Source organism: Eurosta solidaginis, chromosome 5 (assembly GCF_040869045.1).
Source record: "Eurosta solidaginis isolate ZX-2024a chromosome 5, ASM4086904v1, whole genome shotgun sequence".
NCBI lineage: Eukaryota > Metazoa > Arthropoda > Insecta > Diptera > Tephritidae > Eurosta > Eurosta solidaginis.
Genome location: NC_090323.1, coordinates 99,543,933 through 99,567,612, shown reverse-complemented (window position 1 = coordinate 99,567,612; position 23,680 = coordinate 99,543,933).

The following is a 23,680-nucleotide window of genomic DNA, read 5'->3' as shown; positions in this document are numbered from 1 at the left end:
TTAACTTTGATTAGATAACAGTTGGTTGTACAGGTATAAAGGAATCGAGATAGATGCAGAATCATTAGTATCGAAAAAAAAAATTATTCAGCCATGTCCGTCCGTCCGTCTATCCGTTAACACGATAACTTGAGTAAATTTTGAGGTATCTTGATGAAATTTGGTACGTAGGTTCCTGGGCACTCATCTCAGATCGCTATTTAAAATTAACGACATCGGACTATAGCCACGCCCACTTTTTCGATATCGAAAATTTCGAAAAACCGAAAAAGTGCGATAATTCATTACAAAAGACGGCTAAAGGGATGAAACTTGCTAGGTGGGTTGACCTTACGACGCGGAATAAAATATTAGTAAAATTTTGGACAATGGGCGTGGCACCACCCACTTTTAAAAGAAGGTAAGTTAAAAGTTTTGCAAGCTGTAATTTGGCAGTCGTTGAAGGTGTCATGATGAAATTTGGCAGGAACGTTACTCCTATTACTATATATGCGCTAAATAAAAATTAGCAAAATCGGATGAAGAACACGCCCACTTTTAAAAAACAATTGTTTAAAAGTCAAATTTTAACAAAAAATTGAATATTTTTACAGTATATAAGTAAATTATGTCAACATTTGTGTCTCATCAAAGAAATCAAATACCCACTTTTAAAAAGTCGCCTTTCAAAGCTTCAAAAATAGCACGATATCTCTCACGTATTGCATGATGGGTGGTAGTTTTTCCCAACAGGAAAACAGTCATCAGGCTGGAAAAGCTATCTCCTGTTGCCAAGTAACGTAAAGTTACTGCCAACTTTTCCTGTACCGAGATAGCTTCCCGGAACTTTGTATTAGCTTTGTAAACGTATCGGGTTATGCGCTCAACAAGAAAGTCAAAGCCCTCCAGAGTCATCCTCAAAAAACTGTTACACCATTCTGGATCCCGCACGAATAGCTTAGAACGCAGTGTAGAACCCACACGTTCCTCTATCCCGAAGCCCTGGCCTAACCCACCACTGATTCTGCTTCCTTAGCTTGTTCCGCTTTCTTGTCCATGCCCTTAGGCTTGTCACAAAACAAAGAGTCGCAGCAGCTATCACCATTTGTTTATTTTTCCGAATTTGTTTATTTGAATTAATTATTTGATTGGCTTTTACAAAATTTAGTTAACTTTCGCACCTCTTCTGTTTTATTTTTTTTGTCTTTTGTTCAAAAGAATGTATCAGCTGATAGGCTGTCAAAAATATTTACTTAACGTGTGGCGTCAGTGGTGAAAATTGGATGTAAATCGACTGACACCACAATTTGATGACAGCCGTTGGCACACACTGCTATATCGACTTCATGCCAGTTTTTAATATGTAATGAAAACACATTTGACACCAAATCGCCATGGGGACAGTTAAGTCAGTATTTGATGACAGTGGTTTTGACATAGTGAAAACAAAGCTTAACCCTTTTACTCAAATAAATAGTCTTATTTATAATTTATTTTTAATGGCAATATTTTTATTATTTACTTGTAAACAAAAAATCAACGTTTTGTAAGCTATGTATGTAAGATAAGATATTAAAGGTTCTTAACAATATCATCCATTTATTTGTAAGTCTACGAATTTAATTAATCATACTATACATAATTTCGAATACAGAAGTAAACAAAGTGGACGAAACTTATATTACTATTTAATTAAACTTAAATTAGTAATAAACAGATGAATTTTCTGATTCTGCTGATCCCACCAAAATAAGACACCCAGCCCATATTCATTAATAGCAGCCTAAAATAAATTTGATACATGTTATGATTATTAATATATCTACATCTTTTTACACACACCGCTATCCGGTATGGAGTCTTTATTTCTGTTTGTTGTGTAGATGCTGGTTGTCCGGCGGATGTACCCGCTGCTGAACCTGATTGTTGTGTGTCTGATTTTTGGTGGTCCAATTGCTAAATTTTCTTCGAAAATTCCCAGTAAAACACGAAATTCGATTGGTTCTCTTATATCCACGAATAAATCATGCTTAGCACCATCTTCTAGTAGATATTCCATACCCAAGCTTGTTCAGATTCCTCGAACCGGGAATGATGTTGTAATGCAGATGGCGGTATTAATATATCATCAAAGAATCCAAGGGTATGTACGTATGGAAAGCGACATCCCTCTGCAGAGACCCAAATTTAATAAAACCTGTTAAAATAAAATGCAAGTTTAGTAATTTCACATACACATAGATTGAATTATTGTTTGATCCCGTCCCTCCACCAATTCCAAACGAAATTTATCCGGTGCTATTCGGATGGTGTCCTTCAATCTCGCGTTCTGTAAAAATTAACGTGGTTATTAAAAGTGTATAGGGCATTAATAGGCCCCTCAAAAGATAACCTAAGAATCCTAACAGCTATTCTTAGAGGACACTGTAGACGGAACAGTCACATGCAAAAGCTGGGTATAATATCGAACAACACATACCGATTTTGTTCGTACTGTAGCCAACTTCATTTCCCAATTCCTCTCCCATTTCTAAGCTGTAGGCGCTGCAACTCACATGGCAGCTACACGTCTGGGTTGTGTAAAAACGGTTTGTAAAACCAGCCACAACTATTAAAATCTGAAAAGATGAGATATTAAGTTTTTAATTTTTTAAATTGTGCTGTATTTTACTTGATGCTCTATTAGATCCTCTTTAAATGGATAAACGATATTGAATATAATTTTGCACCATTGCGTGCTATAATCTGTATCAAGCCATTGATTATAAACTTGCAACAAACTCAAATAATCACCATGCATATGATTGAAGTTCTTACGATCTATACCGGCATGTATGATTTTATCTTTTAGACGATAGAATGTTGCGCTATTCACAGAAAGCATCGCAGCAATTGATACCAATTCTTCGGAACATTTGTACCTAAAATTACGGAATTAAAATTTAATAATCCTGGTTACAAAGTATGGAATTCCGAGTATGAAATCAAACTAAATTATACGTATTGGTTAGTTACATTTCAAACTCGGAATGAAATTTTTCCAAACTTCTACTACTTCTCACTAGCCAATAGCATTTTACCCATAATTCGATCAACTAGAAATTCGGCCATACGTCTACCCAATTTCGTTAGTTCACCATGATGGTTGAGAGCACACAAAGCGTATAATTGTTCTAAAGCTAAGACAAGCGTATAATATGGCGGTGGATCTAAAAAGTCAAAGTGAATTAGATCATTTATACCAAGTGCTTTAAGCATAAGGACAGCATTTCCAAGATTTATGCCCTGTATCTCTGGTACAGTATTAGTTTGTAAGCCCAAGCAGTATAGAGGCGAAAACATTTTCCTGTCGCAGTGCGTCCAGCACGTCCTGCACGCTGATTTACTGATGCTTTAGAAATCGGTACAACCATTAATGATTCCATACCAGTACGAGAATTAAAATTATTTTGCTTGGCAAATCTAGGATCTATCACATGTATAATGCTGTGAATTGTGAGCGAAGTTTCGGCGATATTTGTTTATATATGTTCAAATTATAGTTGACCGATAAGAATGATACATTTCTCCGATGCATTTAAGGTTAAAAACATTTTAGCTAAACAATTAAATTATCAATTAAAATAAAATAAATTTACACAAAAACATGCTCTTGTTTTTTGCAATAAAAAGGGCATTTCGGCTGTTCGTTCAAGTCAACTGTGACGTACTTGCGCAGAACGAAGCAATTTGGAACTGGTGAATGCGATATCTGGGTTTTATTTGTGGTATTTTGATTAGTGCACAAATCACATTACTAAATTGCGCATTCACGAGTTCAAAATTGCTCCGTTCTGCGAAACTACGTCCCAGTTGACCCTTAAGCGAACAGCTGAAATGCTGTTCTATAGTTTTTCATACAAAATACAAGACATGTTTTGTGCAAATGTCTTTTATTTTAATGGATAATTGTTTAGCTAAACGTTTTTTCCTCGTAAATGTATCGGAAAAATTTAACGTTCTTATCGATCAACTCTAATTTAAACATATCTAAACGCTCTTTGCCAAACGTTTTGTGTATTTTTGGGCTTGATTGAAGAAGAGAGATGAGTGTAAAACATGGAAAGTATTGGAATCCAGCTATAGTCGTAAATCTATCGAAGAGGCTGCAAAGCGACTAAAGCGTGATCATGAAGATGGAGACAAAATTCTGTCACAGCTGCGCGTCCATTCACGTCGAAAGTATTTGGAGAAACGTAAAAAGGATAAAGTTGCTGAATTAGAGGCTGACATTTTAGATGATGAAGATTCATTTGATGATAAAATGTAAGTCTTAATAGCATTGTACATTTATTCAATCCAGTTACTATACCATGGTACAGAATATCCACACGAGAACGCGAGGAAATGGAATACAAATCATATCATCATACTACACATGTGTGCAAATATTCAGTGAAGCATTAAGGAGTTCAAAATTGCTCCGTTCTGCGAAACTACGTCCCAGTTGACCCTTAAGCGAACAGCTGAAATGCTGTTCTATAGTTTTCATACAAAATACAAGACATGTTTTGTGCAAATGTCTTTTATTTTAATGGATAATTGTTTAGCTAAACGTTTTTTCCTCGTAAATGTATCGGAAAAATTTAACGTTCTTATCGATCAACTCTAATTTAAACATATCTAAACGCTCTTTGCCAAACGTTTTGTGTGTTTTTGGGCTTGATTGAAGAAGAGAGATGAGTGTAAAACATGGAAAGTATTGGAATCCAGCTATAGTCGTAAATCTATCGAAGAGGCTGCAAAGCGACTAAAGCGTGATCATGAAGATGGAGACAAAATTCTGTCACAGCTGCGCGTCCATTCACGTCGAAAGTATTTGGAGAAACGTAAAAAGGATAAAGTTGCTGAATTAGAGGCTGACATTTTAGATGATGAAGATTCATTTGATGATAAAATGTAAGTCTTAATAGAATTGTACATTTATTCAATCCAGTTACTATACCATGGTACAGAATATCCACACGAGAACGCGAGGAAATGGAATACAAATCATATCATCATACTACACATGTGTGCAAATATTCAGTGAAGCATTAAGGAGCTTAATACAGGGTTATTATCTACTATTAGCCCCATTGCAATCAGAACTGGAAGCTGGGAATTTGATGCTACATAAAATATTAGGGGGACTCGTGTAACCGTATAAATGCCTTATAAAGTGTGTAAACGTATAAAGCATTTACACAATTTGTATAAATTTACGCGCACATTTCATTGTGTAAACGCGGTAAACTCAAAGGAATGCAACCTTGCAGACATTACAGCAGGCATTTTCATCAGAAATCTACAACATCAGCAAGTAAAGGCGTTCTAGTTTTGATTTTTCACTTAATCTTGGTATTTTTTAATTTGTATAACAATCAAAAAAATTTTGTTTGGCAATAATACAGCTGATAAACAATCTAGTTTATCAAGAGTATTACTAGGTGCGTTCATATAACAGCGTGTGTAAATGGATATAATTTTACACCTTATAAGTTTATATGCTTTCATGAGTCCCCCTATTATTCTACGTCCGACCCACTCTAAATACAATGGAAGTTTTGGCTGGTTCAGTTTCGGATATTTAGCTCTGACGTTACTCTTCAACAAAAGAAAACAACGAAGTTATACGAGGGGAAGAGTTGCCTCAACATTATTAAGCCTAATATTAGGAGAAGCGTTAAACAATATGTCGTGAACGTATTTCCTCCAACACAACTAATGAATTTACATACCACATCAAGAAGTATTCGTGAGTAAGACGCATCGTGTTATCGTGTTTGGACCCTATAAGGTATCTATGATATGCCTTGTATGTATGTATGTATGTAAATGATGATTGATTTGTTCATGTACACAAGAGTGGCAGAGACACAACCTTTATTTACTAACAACATAGTGATGCTATAATTCGCCACAATATACGTATAAGTACTTCGACATTACGAAATACATTGTCGCGTTGTGAGGAAAAGTATTGTTGCATAAAACCTTTTTGACCACCACAATACCACAGATTAAGTATAAAATTTCACAAAAATAATAAATTTTTCCGAAAAAGCACACCGGCTAACTGCAGCCATTGTTTACAAATTTAGAAACAATGAGAATGGCAAATACGAACGTGTATGAAATGTAATGTCACAACATACAAGCACATGGTTGTATTTAAATGCACGAAAATGCTATAAAAGCTCATGAAATTGCTAAAGGAAAGTTTAACAAATTGATAAAAAATTTAATATAATAAAAAGCTTCTTTAACAACAAATACGCCTTTTATATTCTATATATACATCAATTGGTAAGGATAATCTCATCTTAAAATTTAAGCTAAATAATCTTAAAGTTTTTTTTGAAACTTAGTCGAGCACTGTGCTTCTTTAACAACAAATACGCCTTTTATATTCTATATATACATCAATTGGTAAGGATAATCTCATCTTAAAATTTAAGCTAAATAATCTTAAAGTTTTTTTTGAAACTTAGTCGAGCACTGTGCGTGTGAATGTGTGACTTTTCAGCGATGTTTTCAGCTTTTACTTGCGCTACTTGGTAGGATTTACAATGGACAGCAGCACTACACTGGTACACTAATCCAAACACAACCTCAAAATTATCGATAGTTACTTGTACATTAGGAACGTTCCATTGAGTTATCGAGGATTCATACAGCTGAATTCAGTAAGCCGTCTCTAGTCACAATTAGAGACTATTTGGTGGGAAAATCACTTTTGAGACAATTTGCCATTCTGTAAGCTGTCTCGCGTCTCCAGCCTCAAATAAGCAATTACTAATTTGTGAGCTGGGCCGGGGCAGATTACAAACATGAAAATTTCAGAAAAAGTATGAAAATTATTTGCGAAAAACGCTGTAAATATTGCAACGAATTTAGTGCAATTCCGCTTATCTGCAACCTTATACTAACGTTCGAATCGCTAAACTGTTGAATAAATAACTCCACTATTAAATAATGCAAAATGGCCTTTATTCAAGTACTTCACAATACTACTACTTCTCGACAGATAGCGTGCTTAAATCAAACTCAATGCTGATTGCTCAGATAGCGCTCTTTTATACTCTTCGATTTCTTCGTTCCATACATCTAGGCCTTTCCAGAATTTACTTAGTTACTAGCTATAAAATTATAACTAGAGATGCACGTGTATAGCTTCTCATATGCGCGTGTATATGTGAGTGATAATTGCTCAAATTATTGCCAACTTTTGAGAGTATCTCAGATATATGCATGTTTTTGTGCGTTCTTCTCCGCTGCTTGCATGGACATATGTATAGACATAATGATTAATTTGGTTATGTGCACACAAGTCAAGACAAATTTCCTGATCTAAACACAGCTAGCATTTCCAAATGTATCACTCTCCTATTTCGCGGTTTCCCAATGGTTTGTATGCGGTAGATGGTATCACTGATCTTCTTTACAACTATGTACGGGCCTTCCCAAATGCACCGAAATTTGGATGGAACACCTTTCCGCCGGTGAGGGTTGTATAACAGTACCAAATCTCCCTCCAAGGAATCTTCCGAATTATTGTGCTCATCGTACCTGCGTTTCATCTTAATACTCATTATCCTGGATCGTTCCTTCGCACTCTGTTGTTTGGCCAATGAACTACTTTGTAGAGCTTGCTCTTGGCGGATTGGCTTCACATAATCACTATCGTTCCGACGTTTCCCAACAGTAGTGCGCCCTGACTTGAAACCACCCTTGCATTCTTTATGAGAAATTCTTTCCTTCGTTTTTGTGCGTCCATTCGGTTTGTCAATGTCAGTGTTTCTCTCGCAGGTACTTTTCATTTCGCATTATTTGGCCCTATTCTATTAATCAACCTTTACCTTTGACTTTCGTGTTCTTTTTCGAGTCTTTTCCACCAGCACTCGCTTACTGCTGAACCCTTGCTCAAAGCTGAAGTTAAGTGGCACGTCCTTCTTCTTATACTGCATAGTCCTTCTCTGTATATCGATCCTGATGTAATAGTCAACTAAGAAATCCACTCTCAATTTGACTTCATCAACGATCTCTGCCACAACGAACTTGTGTAGAACCATGACCTACCCAATTAAGACTTCACATAACACTTCTCCCTGGACTTGGCTATACTCGCCAGTAATCGTACGCAATCTTGCTCCAGGTAATGGCTCCTGTTGACCAAATCAGATCGGATCAAGGAATGAGATGCGCCCGTATCTAACAGTCAGTACACGTTCTTTGCCATCCACATTTCCCCTGACGTTGAGACTACTCGATTTTCTCATAATTTTCGAGACAGATATCACAGGACATTCAACAGCTGGAGCTAACTATCGATTTTTACATCTGGCACGCTCTTGCTCATCTCCTCCCGCTTTGCGTTTACGCCCACCCAAGTTGGAACTACCAGGACCGGTACTGCAATGACGTGCAATTTGACTTGGGTTACCGCAATTGAAACACTTCATACCCCGGGAATTTTCCTCTTGTAACCCCTTCAGTGCTTCCAAGATTATGTCTACCCAGTCTGGCCTTTCCACTTCCACGCGATGAGCTTTGTACGCTACCTTACTCAAAAATGAGGCTGTTTCCTGAGTCAGTGCATGCGATAGCGTTTCAGCAAATGTTAGTTTGGGATTCGCATATGTAGCTCGTTTCGTTTCACATCTCGTATGCCATTTATGAAGCTCTGGATTTTTAACCTCTCGGTGTATTCATTTATACGTCGATGAAGAATGCCCCTGGTAACCGGAGTGTTGTTCCGTAAAGCATTTCTGCTGTGCTGGCTTCAATGTCGTCTTTGAAACTTGTGCGAAAACTAGAGTTGGGTCGTTTCGTTCTGAACTTGTTCAATGGTCCGGGTCTCTCAACTGACCAAGTGAACTAGATCTTCGATTTCGGTTATATTTGTTCTTTCTCTCTTCTCGTTCGCGAACATTGTACATTCATACATACATATGTACGTAGAATTTTACAGTAAACAAGAATGTCGATGATGCCTCTTACATTAAAAATATGTATGTGTGGCACTGCTATAAAAAGATATGTGTGGACTATTTATGAAAAACATCCTTTACAAGAAAATAATTATTACATTTATTAAACTTGACGAGTTCATATTGACAATTTGTGTCTGTACTCTTTCAACTTCCTGGATCTTCCGAAATTTGTAGCTTTTTTTGAAGTTAATTATATATATGGATATGTATTAACTTATTTATTCATAAATAAATAAATAAATGTGAGGCGCGATAACCTCCGAAGAGATCTAAGGCCGAGCTTCTCTTCCAATTTGCGTCGTGCTCCTCTTGATTTTCCCTACAAATTGGCCGGACGGGACCTACATGATTTTATGCCGACTCCCAACGGCACCTGCAAGGCAGATGAGTTTTCACTGAGAGCTTTTCATGGCAGAAATACACCCGGAGCGCTTGCCAAACACTGCCGAGGGGCGACCCCGCTTAGAAAAATTATTTATTCATAGCACATTTAAATATACCTACACAAGGCATTGCTGCATACACACCCCCATCTATACTTATTGACTTTTTTCGTGGGAGTGAGCAGCAGTGAATAAATTTGCTTGAAAAAAAGGAACAGATGAACAAAAAGGAGAACTTGTTCGTTCATCAGAAAAAGAACGAAAGAACCGAATCTCTGAAACGAACGAAAAAGCACAACTCTAGCGAAGACCGAGCAACACAACTGGCAGTATATTTACCCCAGTTTGATGAGGCGTAGCATCGTATTGCCGCTTTGAGGGACCTATGCCAACGCTCGACCATACCATTCGATGCTCGGTGAAAAGCTGTCATTCGAGTTTGGTTGCATCCTATGAGTTGCGTGAATGCGTTGAAGAATTTTGATCCGAATTGAGATCCTCGATCACTGATAACAGTAGCTGGTGCTCCGAAGCCGCTTACCCACCCGGCGAAAAGTGCTTTTGCTGCTGTATCGGTATAGATGTCTTTTAGCGGTATTGCTTCGGGCCTACGGGTGAAGTGATCGATTATCGTCAGGCAGTATCTGTATCCGTCGCAAAATGACGTGGTTATGATGTCGACGTGAACGTGTTTGAAAAGCTCACTCGGTACCTCGATGTGTTGCGGAATGTTTCTTTCATGACAATGTACCTACCTACGTTGGTATACGATTCATATGCGGCCACGCGTATTGTTGACTTACGAGCTTTTGTGTGGCTCATCCATTGGGGTGCGAAATGTTGTGAATTAGATCGAACACCTTTCGTCGTAGTGACGAAGGTATGTATGTCCTTACCGTGCCCGTCGATACGTCACAGTACAACTTGGAAATTGAATCATCAATTTTGAGTTTACGTAGTTTCAGAGATGTTTAAATTGAACGTAGCAGATGGTGTAGTTCCTGATCGTTACGTTGCTCGTCTTCGATCTCTCTAGCTGCTATGCTAGCAGGGAGCTTTATGGTATTAATCCGCGACAGCGCATTGGCTACCGTGTTTTTATGTCCCTGGTGTATGTACTATCGTTGATAGATTTGTCCAGTGCCGCCCCTATTGCCTGGTCAGATACTTCGCAGCGAAGAGTTAAAGCAGCCTCCATTGCTGGGTATGCCAGCTGAAAGGCATCTATCAATGCCACTTTACATTTATCAAATGATTTTGATGTTGTTTCATTCTATCCAACCGGACGTTTGTCGTTCTTTTTCGGTCCCGCGGAAAAGGCGATTAGTGGAGCCTGATTTCCAAAGCTCGCGGAATGTTTAGCCTATAAAAGTCCCATGAGCCTAAAAACGGCGAAGCTCAGCTATTATTTGTGGTTTCGGGTGTTTCGCATTGCTTCAATGCGCTGAGTGGTTGGCCTAAGTCCTGTTCTGTCGATTGTATGTCCGAGGTAGACAGCCTCCAACAACTATTAAAATCTGAAAAGATGAGATATTAAGTTTTTAATTTTTCAAATTGTGCTGTATTTTACTTGATTCTCTATTAGATCCTCTTTAAATGGATAAACGATATTGAATATAATTTTGGACAATTGCGTGCTATAATATGTATCAAACCATTGATTATAAACATGCAACAAACTCAAATGATCACCATGCATATGATTGAAGTTCTTACGAGCTCTATCGGCATGTATGATTTTATCTTTTAGACGATAGAATGTTGCGCTATTCACAGAAAGCATCGTAGCAATTGACACCAATTCTTCGGAACATTTGTACCTAAAATTACGGAATTCAAATTTAATAATCCCGGTTACAAAGTATGGAATTCCGAGTATGAAATCACACTAAATTATACATATTGGTTAGTTGCATTTCAAACTCGGAATGAAATTTTTCCAAACTTCTACTATTTCTCACTAGCCAATAGCAATTTACCCATCATTGGATCAACTGGAAATTCGGCCATACGTCTACCCAATTTCGTTAGTTCACCATGATGGTTGAGAGCACCCAAAGCGTATAATTGTTCTAAATCTGACACAAGGGTTTAATGTGGCGGTGGATCTAGAAAGTCAAAGTGAATTAGATCATTTATACCAAGGGCTTTAAGCATAAGCACAGCATTTCCAAGATTTATGCCCTGTATCTCTGGTACAGTATTAGTTTGTAAGCCCAAGCAGTATAGAGGCGAAAACATTTGCCTGTCGAAGTGCATCCAGCATGTCCTGCACGCTGATTTGCTGATGCTTTAAAAATCGGTACAACCATTAATGATTCCATACCAGTACGAGAATTAAAATTATTTTGCTTGGCAAAACTAGGATCTATCACATGTATAATGCTGTGAATTGTGAGCGAAGTTTCGGCGATATTTGTTTATATATGTCCAAATTATAGTTGACCGATAAGAACGATACATTTCTCCGATGCATTTAAGGTTAAAAACATTTTAGCTAAACAATTAAATTATCAATTAAAATTAAATAAATTTACCCAAAAACATGCTCTTGTTTTTTGCAATAAAAACGGCATATCAGCTGTTCTTTCAAGTCAACTATGACGTACTTGCGCAGAACGAAGCAATTTAGAACTGGTGAATGAGAGATCTGGATATTGATTTGTGGTATTTTGATTAGTGCACAAATCACTTTACTAAATTGCGCATTCACGAGTTCAAAATTGCTTCGTTCTGCGAAACTACGTCACAGTTGACCCTTAAGCGAACAGCTGATATGCTGTTCTATAGTTTTTCATACAAAATACAAGAGCATGTTTTGTGTAAAAGTCTTTATTTTAATGGATAATTGTTTAGCTAAAAGTTTTTTCGTCGTAAATGTATCGGAAAAATCTTACGTTCTTATCGGTCAACTCTAATGTAAACATATCTAAACACTCTTTGCCAAACGTTTTGTGTATTTTTGGGCTTGATTGAAGAAGAGACATGAGTGTAAAACCTGGAAAGTATTGGAATCCAGCTATAGTCGTAAAGCTATCGAAGAGGCTGCAAAACGACTAAAACGTGATCATGAAGATGGAGACAAAATTCTGCCACATCTGCGCGTCCATTCACGTGGAAATATTTGGAGAAACGTAAAAAGCATAAAGTTGCTGAATTAGAGGCAGACATTTTAGATGATGAAGATTCACTTGATGATAAAATGTAAGTCTTAATAGAATTGTACATTTATTCAATCCAGTTACTATACCATGGTACAGAATATCCACACGAGAATGCGAGGAAACGGAATAGAAAAAAGTTGCCCCTTTCATCATACTACACATGTGTGCAAGCATTCAGTGAAGCATTAAGGAGCTTAACACAGGATTATTATCTACTATTAGCCCTGTTGCAATCAGAACTGGAAGCTGGGAATTTGATGCTACATTAAATATTATTCTACGTCCGACTCACTCTAAATACAATGGAAGTTTTGGCTGGTGCAGTTTCGGATATTTAGATCTGACGTTACTCTTCAACAAAAGAAACAACGAAGTTATACGACGGGAAGAGTTGCCTTAAGCCTAATATTAGGAGAAGCGTTAAACAATATGTCGTGGACATATTTCCTCCAACACAACTAATGAATTTACATAGCACATCAAAAAGTACTCGTGAGCAAGACGCATCGTGTTTGGACCCTATAAGATATCTATGATATGCCTTGTATGTATGTATGTAAATGATGTTTGATTTGTTCATGTACACAAGAGTGACAGAGACACAACCTCTATTTACTAACAACATAGTGATGCTATAATTCGCCACAATATACGTATAAGTACTTCGATATTACGAAATACATTGTCGCGTTGTGAGGCAAATTATTGTTGCATAAAACCTTTTTGACCACCACAATACCACAGATTAAGTATAAAATTTTGCAAAAATAATAAATTTTTTCGAAAAAGCACACCGGCTAACTGCAGTCATTGTTCACAAATTTAGAAACAATGAGAATGGCAAATACGAACGTGTATGAAATGTAATGTCAAAACGTATAAGCACATGGTTGTATTTAAATGCACGAAAATGCTATAAAAACTCATGAAATTGTTAAAGGAATGTTGAAAAAGATTGATAAAAACTTTAATATAACAAAAAGCTTCTTTAACAACAAATACGCCTTATATATTCTATATATACATCAATTGGCAAGGATAATCTCACGTTAAAATTTAAGCTAAATAATCTTAAGGTTTTTTTTGAAACTTAGTCGAGCACTGTGCGTGTGAATGTATTACTTTTCAGCGATGTTTTCAGCTGTTACTTGCGCTACTTGGTTAGATTAATAATGGACAGCAGCACCACACTGGTACACTAATCAAAACACACCCTCAAAATTATCGATAGTTACATGTACATTAGGAACGTTCCATTGACTTATCGAGGATTCTTACAGCTGAATTCAGTAAGTCGTCTCTAGTCACTATTAGAGACTATTTGGTGGGAAAATCACTTTTGAGACAATTTGCCATTCTGTAAGCTGTCTCGCGTCTCCAGCCTCAAAAAAGCAAATACTGATTTGTGAGCTGGGCCGGGGCAGATTACAAACATGAAAATTTCAGAAAAAGTATGAAAATTATTTGCGAAAAACGCTTAAATATTGCAATGAATTTAGTGCAATTCTGCTTATCTGCAACCTTCTACTAACGTTCGAATCGCTAAACTGTGAATAAATAACTCCACTATTAAGTAACGCAAAATGGCCTTTATTCAAGTACTTCACAATAGTACTACTCCTCGACAGATAGCGTTCTTAAATCAAACTCAATGCTGATTGCTCAGATAGCGCTCTTTTATACTCTTCGATTTCTTCGTTCCATGCTTCTAGGCCTTTCCAGAATTTACTTAGTTACTAGCTATAAATTTATAACTAGAGATGCACGTGTATAGCTTCTCATATTCGCGTGTATATGTGAGTGATACTTGCACAAATTATTTCCCACTTTTGAGAGTATGTCAGATATATGCATGTTTTTGTGCGTTCCTCTCCGCTGCTTGTATTGACATATGTATGGACATAATGATTAATTTGGTTATGTGCATACAAGTCAAGACAAATTTCCTGATCTAAAAACCGCTAGCATCTCCAAATGTACCACTATTCTATTTCGTGGTTTCCCAATGGTTTGTATGCGGTAGATGGTATCACTGATCTTCTTTACAACTGTGTACGGGCCTTCCCAACTGCACCGAAATTTGGATGCAACACCTTTCCGTCGGTGACGGTTGTATAACAGTACCAAATCTCCCTTCAAGAAATCTTCCGAATTATTGTTCTCATCGTACCTGCGTTTCATCTTAATACTCATTATCCTGGATCGTTGCCTCGCACTCTGTTGTTTGGCCAATGAACTACTTTGTAGAGCTTGTTCTTGGCGGATTGGCTTCATATAATCACTATCGTTCCGACGTTTCCCAACAGTAGTGCGCCCTGGCTTGAAACCACCCTTGCATTCTTTCTGGGGAATTCTTTCCTTCGTTTTTGTGCATCCATTTGGTTTGTCAATGCCAGTTTTTCTCTCGCAGGTACTTTTGATTTCGCCTTATTTGGCCCATTCTCTCCATCAACCTTTACCTTTGACTTGCGTGTTCTTTTTCGAGTCTTCTCCACCAGCACTCGCTTACTGCTGAACCCTTGCTCAAAACTGAAGTTAAGTGGCAGGTTCTTCTTCTTATACTGCATAATCCTTCTCTGCATATCGATCCTGATGTCATAACCAAATAAGAAATCCACTCCCAATATGACTTCATCAACGATCTCTGCCACAAAGAACTTGTGTAGAACCATGACCTTCCCAATTAAGACTTCACATAACACTTCTCCCTGGACTTGGTTATACTCGCCAGTAATCGCACGCAATCTTGCTCCAGGTAATGACCTTACTCTCCTGTTAACAAAATCAGATCGGATCAAGGAATGAGATGCAACCGTATCGACAGTCAGTACACGTTCGTTGTCATCCACATTTCTTCTGACGTTGAGACTACTCGATTTTCTCACAATTTGCGAGACAGATATCACAAGAAATTCAACAGCTGGAGCTCGCTCTCGATTTTTACATCTGGCACGCTCTTGCTCATCTCCTCCCGCTTTGCGTTTACGGCCACCCAAGTTGGAACTACCAGGACCGGTGCTGTAATGACGTGCAATGTGACTTGGGTTACCGCACTTGAAACATTTCATACCTCCGGTATTTTTCTGTTGTAACCCCTTCAATGCTTCCAAAATTATGTCTACCCAGTCGGGCCTTTCCACTTCCACGCGATGAGCTTTGTACGCTGGCTTACTCAAAAGTGAGGCTGTTTCCTGAGTCAGTGCATGCGATACCGTTTCAGCAAATGTTAGTTTTGGATTCGCATATGTAGCTCGTTTCGTTTTCACATCTCGTATGCCATTTATGAAGCTCTGGATTTTTAGCCTCTCGGCGTATTCCACGGGTGCGTCCGCATTTGCTAGATGGGCCAGTCTTTCGAAACCCGACGCAAACTCCTGTAAAGTCTCATTCGATTTTTGGTAACGGTTGTGCAACTCAATTTGGTATATATGTTTCCTGTGTTCACTTCCGTATTGCCTTTCTAGAGCTCTCATTAATGTTTCATAGGTTTTCCGTTCGTACTCTGGAATTGTCTGAAAGATTTCAGCTGCAGACCCTTTCAATCCTTCGTATTACTCGCTGAAACAGCCGGGCGATTAAGTTGCAATTCCTGTATACGACCTCTCAGAACATCCACCTTTACCTCGTATTTTTCTTCAAACTGCATTATTTTTTCTTATATGCGCGCTTCGAGTTTTGATTATATACGCGCCTCTTGTGCTCCTAGTTGTACTGTTATGCGTGTCTCTTTTTCTTTCAGTTAAGTTGCCATATATGTCTTTTGTTCCTCCACCTGTGATGAAATTTGTGTTTCCTGTGCGTCAATCTTGGCTGTTATACGGTTCTCCTGCGATTCCAGTTGGGATACTATACTTGTCTTCTGTTGTGCCAGTTGAGATGACATATGCGACGACATTTCTGAAATGCGTGCCTCCTGTGCTTCCATCTTGGATGTTATACGCCTCTCCTGTGATTCTAGTTGTTTTTCCATCTTGGATGTTACTGTCGACGTTTGTGCAGATATTGCAGCTAATATTGTGTTCGCCATTATCTGCGGTGTTTCGTTTTTTTCCTCAATTTTTGTTGTTGTCTCGCCGCCATCAAGATGAAAGAAATACTCTTTCACGTTAATTCCTTCTGCTTCCACTGCCTCTCGTAGTCTTGCATGAAGTTCGAGTTTATTGCCGGTTGTATTCAATCCACGACTCTCCAACTCCTTCTTCAATTGCTGGATCTTCAATTCACTGAATTTTACTATGTATAAATTTATTCGCAATCTTCGGAATTTATTCAAAAATTACTCTTCTGACAGTAATTGTAACGCATTTAGTGTGATTCCGCTTATTTGCATACTTCTACTAACGTTCGAATCACTAAACTGTTTAATAAATAACCCCACTATTAAATAATGCAATATGGCCTTTATTCAATTACTTCACAATACTGCTACTTCTCGACAGATAGTGTGCTTAAATCAAACTCATTGCTGATTGCTCACATTGCGCTCTTTTATTCTCTTCGATTTCCTCGTTCAATACTTCTAGGCGTTTCCAGAATTTACCTAGTTACTAGCTATAAAATTATAACTACAGATGCACGTGTATAGCTTCTTATATGCGCATGTATTTGTGAGTGATACTTGTTCAAATTATTGGCTACTTTTGGGAGTATATCAGATATATGCATGTGTTTGTGCGTTGCTCTCTGCTGCATGTATGGACATATGTGTAGACATAATGATTAATCTGGTTATGTGTATACAAGTCACTGCTCAGTATCGGCTTAGACATGATAGTACCCCTTAGTGCTGCTAGTATTCTTCACAATATGTTGTTTTATTCCTCAAATTAAAGTAAGCATATAATAAATTTAATAACAGAATATACTTACAAAAACCTCGAACTCTGTGTGGCGCCGCTGAAATTCGAAACTACACACTTTGGGATTTTCTGTACAAAATTGTGAACGGCGTCTTCGCAAGCTCATCCACAATACCACACGACGTTATGTTGAGAAAAATGCAATGCTATATTATTTGTTCATTGTATGAGTAAATTGTCTTTTTGGTGAATTTCGTTGATATGGTGAATTGTTCGTTTACTGTATACCGAAACCATCTCAAGTCACAAAAATTGTCTCTAAAGGAAAATCTCAAATTTAGGGACTTGAGATGACGCTGAATTACAGAATTCAGCCGTTAATCTAGACGTGAATACATCACTCGAAAAAAATGGCCCAAATTTCGGTGGATACCACAAACTGCACAATTACCGATTTTTTGACAGCTAATCACTTTTGGTTGGCTCATCTCTACAGCAACAACATACCTTTGTTCAGATTGCCAAAATCAGCGTGCTGGTGTTAGACGAATGGAATGGAATGAAAACATAAAACTTAACAGCTTTTGTGTGTAGGACGAAAATGTTGTAAATGTGTTGGTTTAATTTTAAGTTTGCCATCTCCTTCTGACAATCCCTTCTCCAGTGAAATAAAAAAAATTAAATCAGCTGATGAGATGAGCCAACCATATAGTTGAGCCATGGTAGCACTGAAATAAATATGTGTATACATAAAAGATTTCGCCATATTTAAAGGCAAAAACACGGAAAGAATAAACAACTTGAAGAAAATGTAATAGTTTGTATCTTAAATTTTTGTGTACGTTTCTTCTTTTTATATTCAACAATACAGATATTTTATATCAGAGCTATAAACTCTCATTAAGTTGATCCAGATCGTTTCACTGATATTTGATGGTGAGTCAGAGGTCGATAAATAAATGGAACTGTAGTGTACTTGATTTTATTGATACTACTGTAGTCACGTTAGATTATACGTTTATTGATCCAACGTAAATGTATTACATAAATAATACTCCTACAACTAATAAATGAAATTTAGTTAAAAATTGAGAAGTTCTTGCTGAAACGTGTTGCGCGTCGTTCGTTGCGTTCAATAATCTGTCATTACCCCAAAACTAGTTACCGTTATGCAGAAAAGTGAGCATGTTGCCTCCAAGAGTGACTTCGATGCAACTGAAAAGTCACGGATCGTTGCAACGCCGATTTCTGGAGTATGTTCGCGGTATATTTGAACTCCTGGAGTTGCTCGTTGATGGCACTACGGTTGAGTTACTTGTGCCATTTGTATTCTGATTTTCTGCTTCAATAAATGCAGGCTTAAGCCTTCCTGTTCATACTGTAGTTGCCTTACCATCGACGTCAATCTTGAATACGTAGTCCGATATTCGCTCGAGCACTTCATATGGACCTCGATACGGTTTTTCAAGCGGTTTTTTTACTTCGTCCACTCGTAGGAACACATGAGTACAACTATGAAGACTAAAATTTTTGAATACGCCAGATCTATTGTGATACGCAGTAGGCGACGAGCGGACTGTACGCATGAAGTTTCGAAATTCTTCGACAAAATGTTGTGGCTCAGGCCGCATTTGGACGTCGATGAAGAATGCCCCTGAGGCCCTATTCAGTAACTATGAGTTTTGAAATGTACATTTTTCTCTCATATAAATTATATGAAGAAAAAGTGTACATTTTAAAACTCACAGTTACTGAATAGGGCCCCTGGTAACCGGAGTGTTGTTCCGTAAAGCATTTCTGCTGTGCTGGCAGTAATGTCGTATTTGAAAATTGTGCGAAGACTAGAGTTGGGTCGTTTCGTTCTGAACTTGTTCAATTGACCGGGTCTCTCAACTGAACAAGTGAACTAGATCTTCGATTTCGGTTCTATTTGTTCCTTCTCTCTTCTCGTTCGCGAACATTTTAACCCCATTTAATTGGTTGCGTCCCTCCCACAAATTTTCATCCTCCCAGCAGCTCCTTGCAGCGGGACTGCTCCTTATTCTCTTGTCCCGGGAAGGTATCGAACCCAATCCGGGTAAGTCTCCTGACCACGGTCCTGAGAAATGGTTTTGCTGCATCTGCCGGAAAAGAATCTTTTTAGGACGGTCATACTCCTGTCAGTCCGTCTGATTCCCCTCCCCCCCCCCCTCTTTTCCGGCAGCAATTGTGTAGGTCAGGAAAACAGACTCTTGAACCCTACCTCCCTTTGAACCGTTTCCAGCACAGAATTTATATGTTTGCGACATCCGCCCAATGCAGCTCCTTCCATGGACGATGCCACTTTCCTAGATGTTCTGGTCTCCGCGACGGCAACCCCCCGACGGGTTTCATTACGCCATGTTGCCAGGCCGCATACCCAAATGCACCGGGTACCCCAATGCTTACCCAAGGACGTCCAGTCCCAGGGCCACAACAGCAGCTGCGTCCTAGCCTTCCACAACCCAGGCGTAGTCACCCGTCCCTTACTCTCAGAGTGGCGACGTCTCCCCCTATGCTCTTCAGAATTCTGCAGTTAAACTGTAATGGATTAACTGGGAAGATCACGGAGATAGTCGATTTCATGAAGCGGCACAACATCCGCATTTCTGCGATTCAAGAGACTAAACTCACAGCAAGATCTGCACTGCAGACCTGCTTCGGGTATAATGTCTACAGAAAAGATTGCGAGAGCGGAAATGGAGGCGTCCTCGCGTTTATCATACACCACTTTTTGCAATATCATATATTTGATCCCAGCATCGACCGCAGGGACAGAGTCTTAGAACATCAAGGCTTATCTGTCCGGTCAGGCGATGCAAACCTAGAAATCATCAACATCTGCATCCCTCCTGCCACCTGTTGCCCCCAAAGGATACCGCCCTAATATCAGCGCCTTACTCACTGGCAGCAATCGCATTATCTTAGGCGATTTCAATGCCCATCACGATCAAACTTGCGGGCGGACAGTAGGGGTGAGATGTTGGCGGATAAAATAGAAGAAACGACGTTCTGCACAATAAACGGAGACGTCCCCACACGTATGGAAGCTGTCACAGTTCGCCGGATATTTCAATCTTGAGCGCAGAACTCGTAAACCGCGTCAACTGGCAGCCAATGGTAACATTGGCATCCGACCACCTGCCTATACTTAATTCGCTCGAGCGTACCGCCAACTTCATCGTCACAGAAAAACGCACTTTCATAAACTTTAAAAAAGGAAAGTGGGACGAATACAAATCCGTTACAGACAACCGCTTTGCTGCCTTCCTTATCCGGAATGATGCCGGCCAAGGGGAGCGCGCTTTCCGCAAGGTCATTGAATCCGCCTCGGCACGTTTCATTCCCGCCAGTAGAATTCCCGAAATTCGGCCCCACTTCCCGGCGGAGGCCGCAAATTTAGCGAGAGAACGTGACCTTATAAGACAGTTCGATCCCGGCGACCCCCAAATAAGGGATATAAACCAACGCATCAGATTGCTTGTGGATGAACACAAGCGGGCGAAATGGGAGGAGCACCTAAGCGGTTGTAACCTCTCTGCCGGTGTAGGTAAACTTTGGTCCACCGTAAAGTCCCTATCTAATCCGTGTAGGCACAATGACAAAGTTTCCATCGCCTTTGGCGACAAAGTGCTGTCGGATGCGAAGCGCGAGCGCTTTATGCCGACAATATATAATGCAATCTATGGTCGAAAAAGATAGACGGAGGGCCAGCAGACACGCACGTAAACATAAATTCAACGCGTCACCAATTACCATCACCGCCAAAGAGGTTGAGGATGCCATCGGTCATGCAAAATCATCCAAAGCAGTGGGCCCAGATGGCATAGCCATGCCGATGCTTAAAAGCCTAGGGAAAGAGGGTTTCAAATATTTAGCACATTTCTTCAACCTGTCTCTTTCCACCTTTGTCATACCTGAAAAATGGAAAATTGCCAAGGTGGTCCCGCTACTAAAGCCTGGGAAACCAGCTAATATGGGGGAGTCGTATCGCCCGATGTCTCTCCTATCGCCAGTAGCAAAGACGCTTGAAGCCATTTTGCTCCCCTACTTCAAAGCAAATTTGCAGCTACACTGTCATCAGCATGGCTTCAGAAAACTCCATAGCACCACCACCGCGATAAATGCTATCAGCACCCAGATAAATTGCGGTTTAAATCAAAACCCCCACCATAGAACAGTACTCGTTGAGCTAGACCTATCAAAAGCTTTTGATACGGTCAAACATGGCACGTTACTACAAGACCTGGAAGGGTCTATCCTTCCCCCATGTCTTAAAAGGTGGACACCGCAAATTATCTCGGTGGTCGGCAGGCACCGGTGCAATTTAGAAATGAAACATCAAAGCCAAGAAGAATTAAACAAGGGTGCCACAAGGTGGTGTCCTATCCCCACTGTTGTTTAATTTCTACATATCTACATATCTAAGCTGCGTTCGACACCAGGAGTTACTATCGTTTCCTACGCCGATGACAGCACAATAATGGCAACAGGCCCTGGCCCACAGATCGATGAGCTTTGTAACAGAATAAACGGCTACCTCCCTGATCTCTCCAGTTTTTTCGCCTCGCGAAACCTGGAATTATCACCGATTAAATCCTCCGTGACCTTATTTACAACATGGACGTCCCAAATGTCGACCATTTTGAACATCCACGTCGATGGCACTACGCTACCGAACGTCCTAAACCCCAAAATCTTAGGTGTGACGTTTGATAAGGATCTACATTTTGGTGAGCACGCAGCCGCAATTGTTGCGAAAATCCAGAGCCGTAATAAAATCCTCAAATCCCTTGCTGGCAGTGCTTGGGGAAAAGACAATGAAACGCTCATTACCACTTACAAAGCAATTGGCCAGCCGATTGCGTGCTACGCGTCCCATATATGGTCGCCGAGCCTAAAAATTACCCACTGGAATAAGCTACAGGCCTCCCAAAATACTGCTCTCATAATCGCCACGGGCTGTCTCCTTATGTCCCAAGAACACCATCTAAAAAATGAGGTGTAGTGTCAAATTGGGTCACTGCATTAAATCTGGCAACTCCCCATCAAATATATAAAAAAGATACAACCCTCATATTAACACTTGGCATCACTTAAAATGTTAGAGTGGAATGACGCGGAGATTCAACCCCATTGGTTGAATCTCCCGTTACTCAACTCTATCGCACCATCGCATCATACTATTTTCCCGTTAAGCGAAAACGTACACCGGCAGGGCTGCTTTTGAAGAGTCAGCATTTTTTCATTTGAATCAGTTTGAATTGAACCGGCCGCCGCGCTACACGCGCAAATTAAAAAAAATCAAAAAAAAAAACCCAAACTGAGTTTGTAATAAGAATTATAATACTTATTTCTGTGATCTTAAAAGACATAATTAAATAAAAGAACTAAAGAATAGTTATAAAGACTAAAATATTTGTTATAAAAAAAAACCAAAGTGTTAGGACTAAAATGTAAAGAACTTAAATTAGCAGTGATAAAATTAAACTAAAGCGTTAGAGTTTAAGTATTCATAAAAAACTAAAAGTGTAAGAAATCATAAAAAGGTTATAAATAAAAGAGTTAAAATACCATTAAAATAAAAACTTTTATTAAAAAGAAACTAAAGAGGTGAGCTCGTGTTGTTTGTTCGTGGGGCTAATCGCCCATAGATGTGTGGCAATCTACAATGCCACTTTACATGGCGACCGTGACATGCGTTCTCAACGAAGGAATTTTTTTGTTAGAATAATGCGATTCTTTTCCATGTTTTAACTCCAAAAAAATAAAAACGTTTGTCGTTAATAACGGAATAACGGTGCCATGAATCCACGAAACGGGATATCAGAAGGCAGCAGCAGTGAAAATGATTGTGCCTAACGCAGTACAGTCCCATAGGGAGTTGATACCGTTTAAGAACAAAATATTTCCAAATATAATTTTTGCCATAAAAATATGTTGAAATTTTTTTTAAATATCAACATTATTACAGTGATGGTTTCTCACCGAATAAAAGTGAAGGTGGTGAGAGTTTGCTACGTTAATTTGGGAAAAATTACGTTTCAATTCCTAAGTTGCGGCGTCGATGAAAAAATCTCGCAAAGGAAAAAATTGGAAATTTCGGTGTTGTTTTAGAGCTCCGAAATTCGGCGCACCATTGTACATAAATACAGTTTAATCGAACTCAAGTGTTAAAAAGAAAATCTTCAAAAAATACAAAACCTACAAAAAATTTGTAAACTACACAATTACACAAAATATGCTTAAATCAACAAAATATACAAAGATATGGTTGAACTGAAATAAAACTACAAAAATAATCTAAAAAACACAAAAAAAAA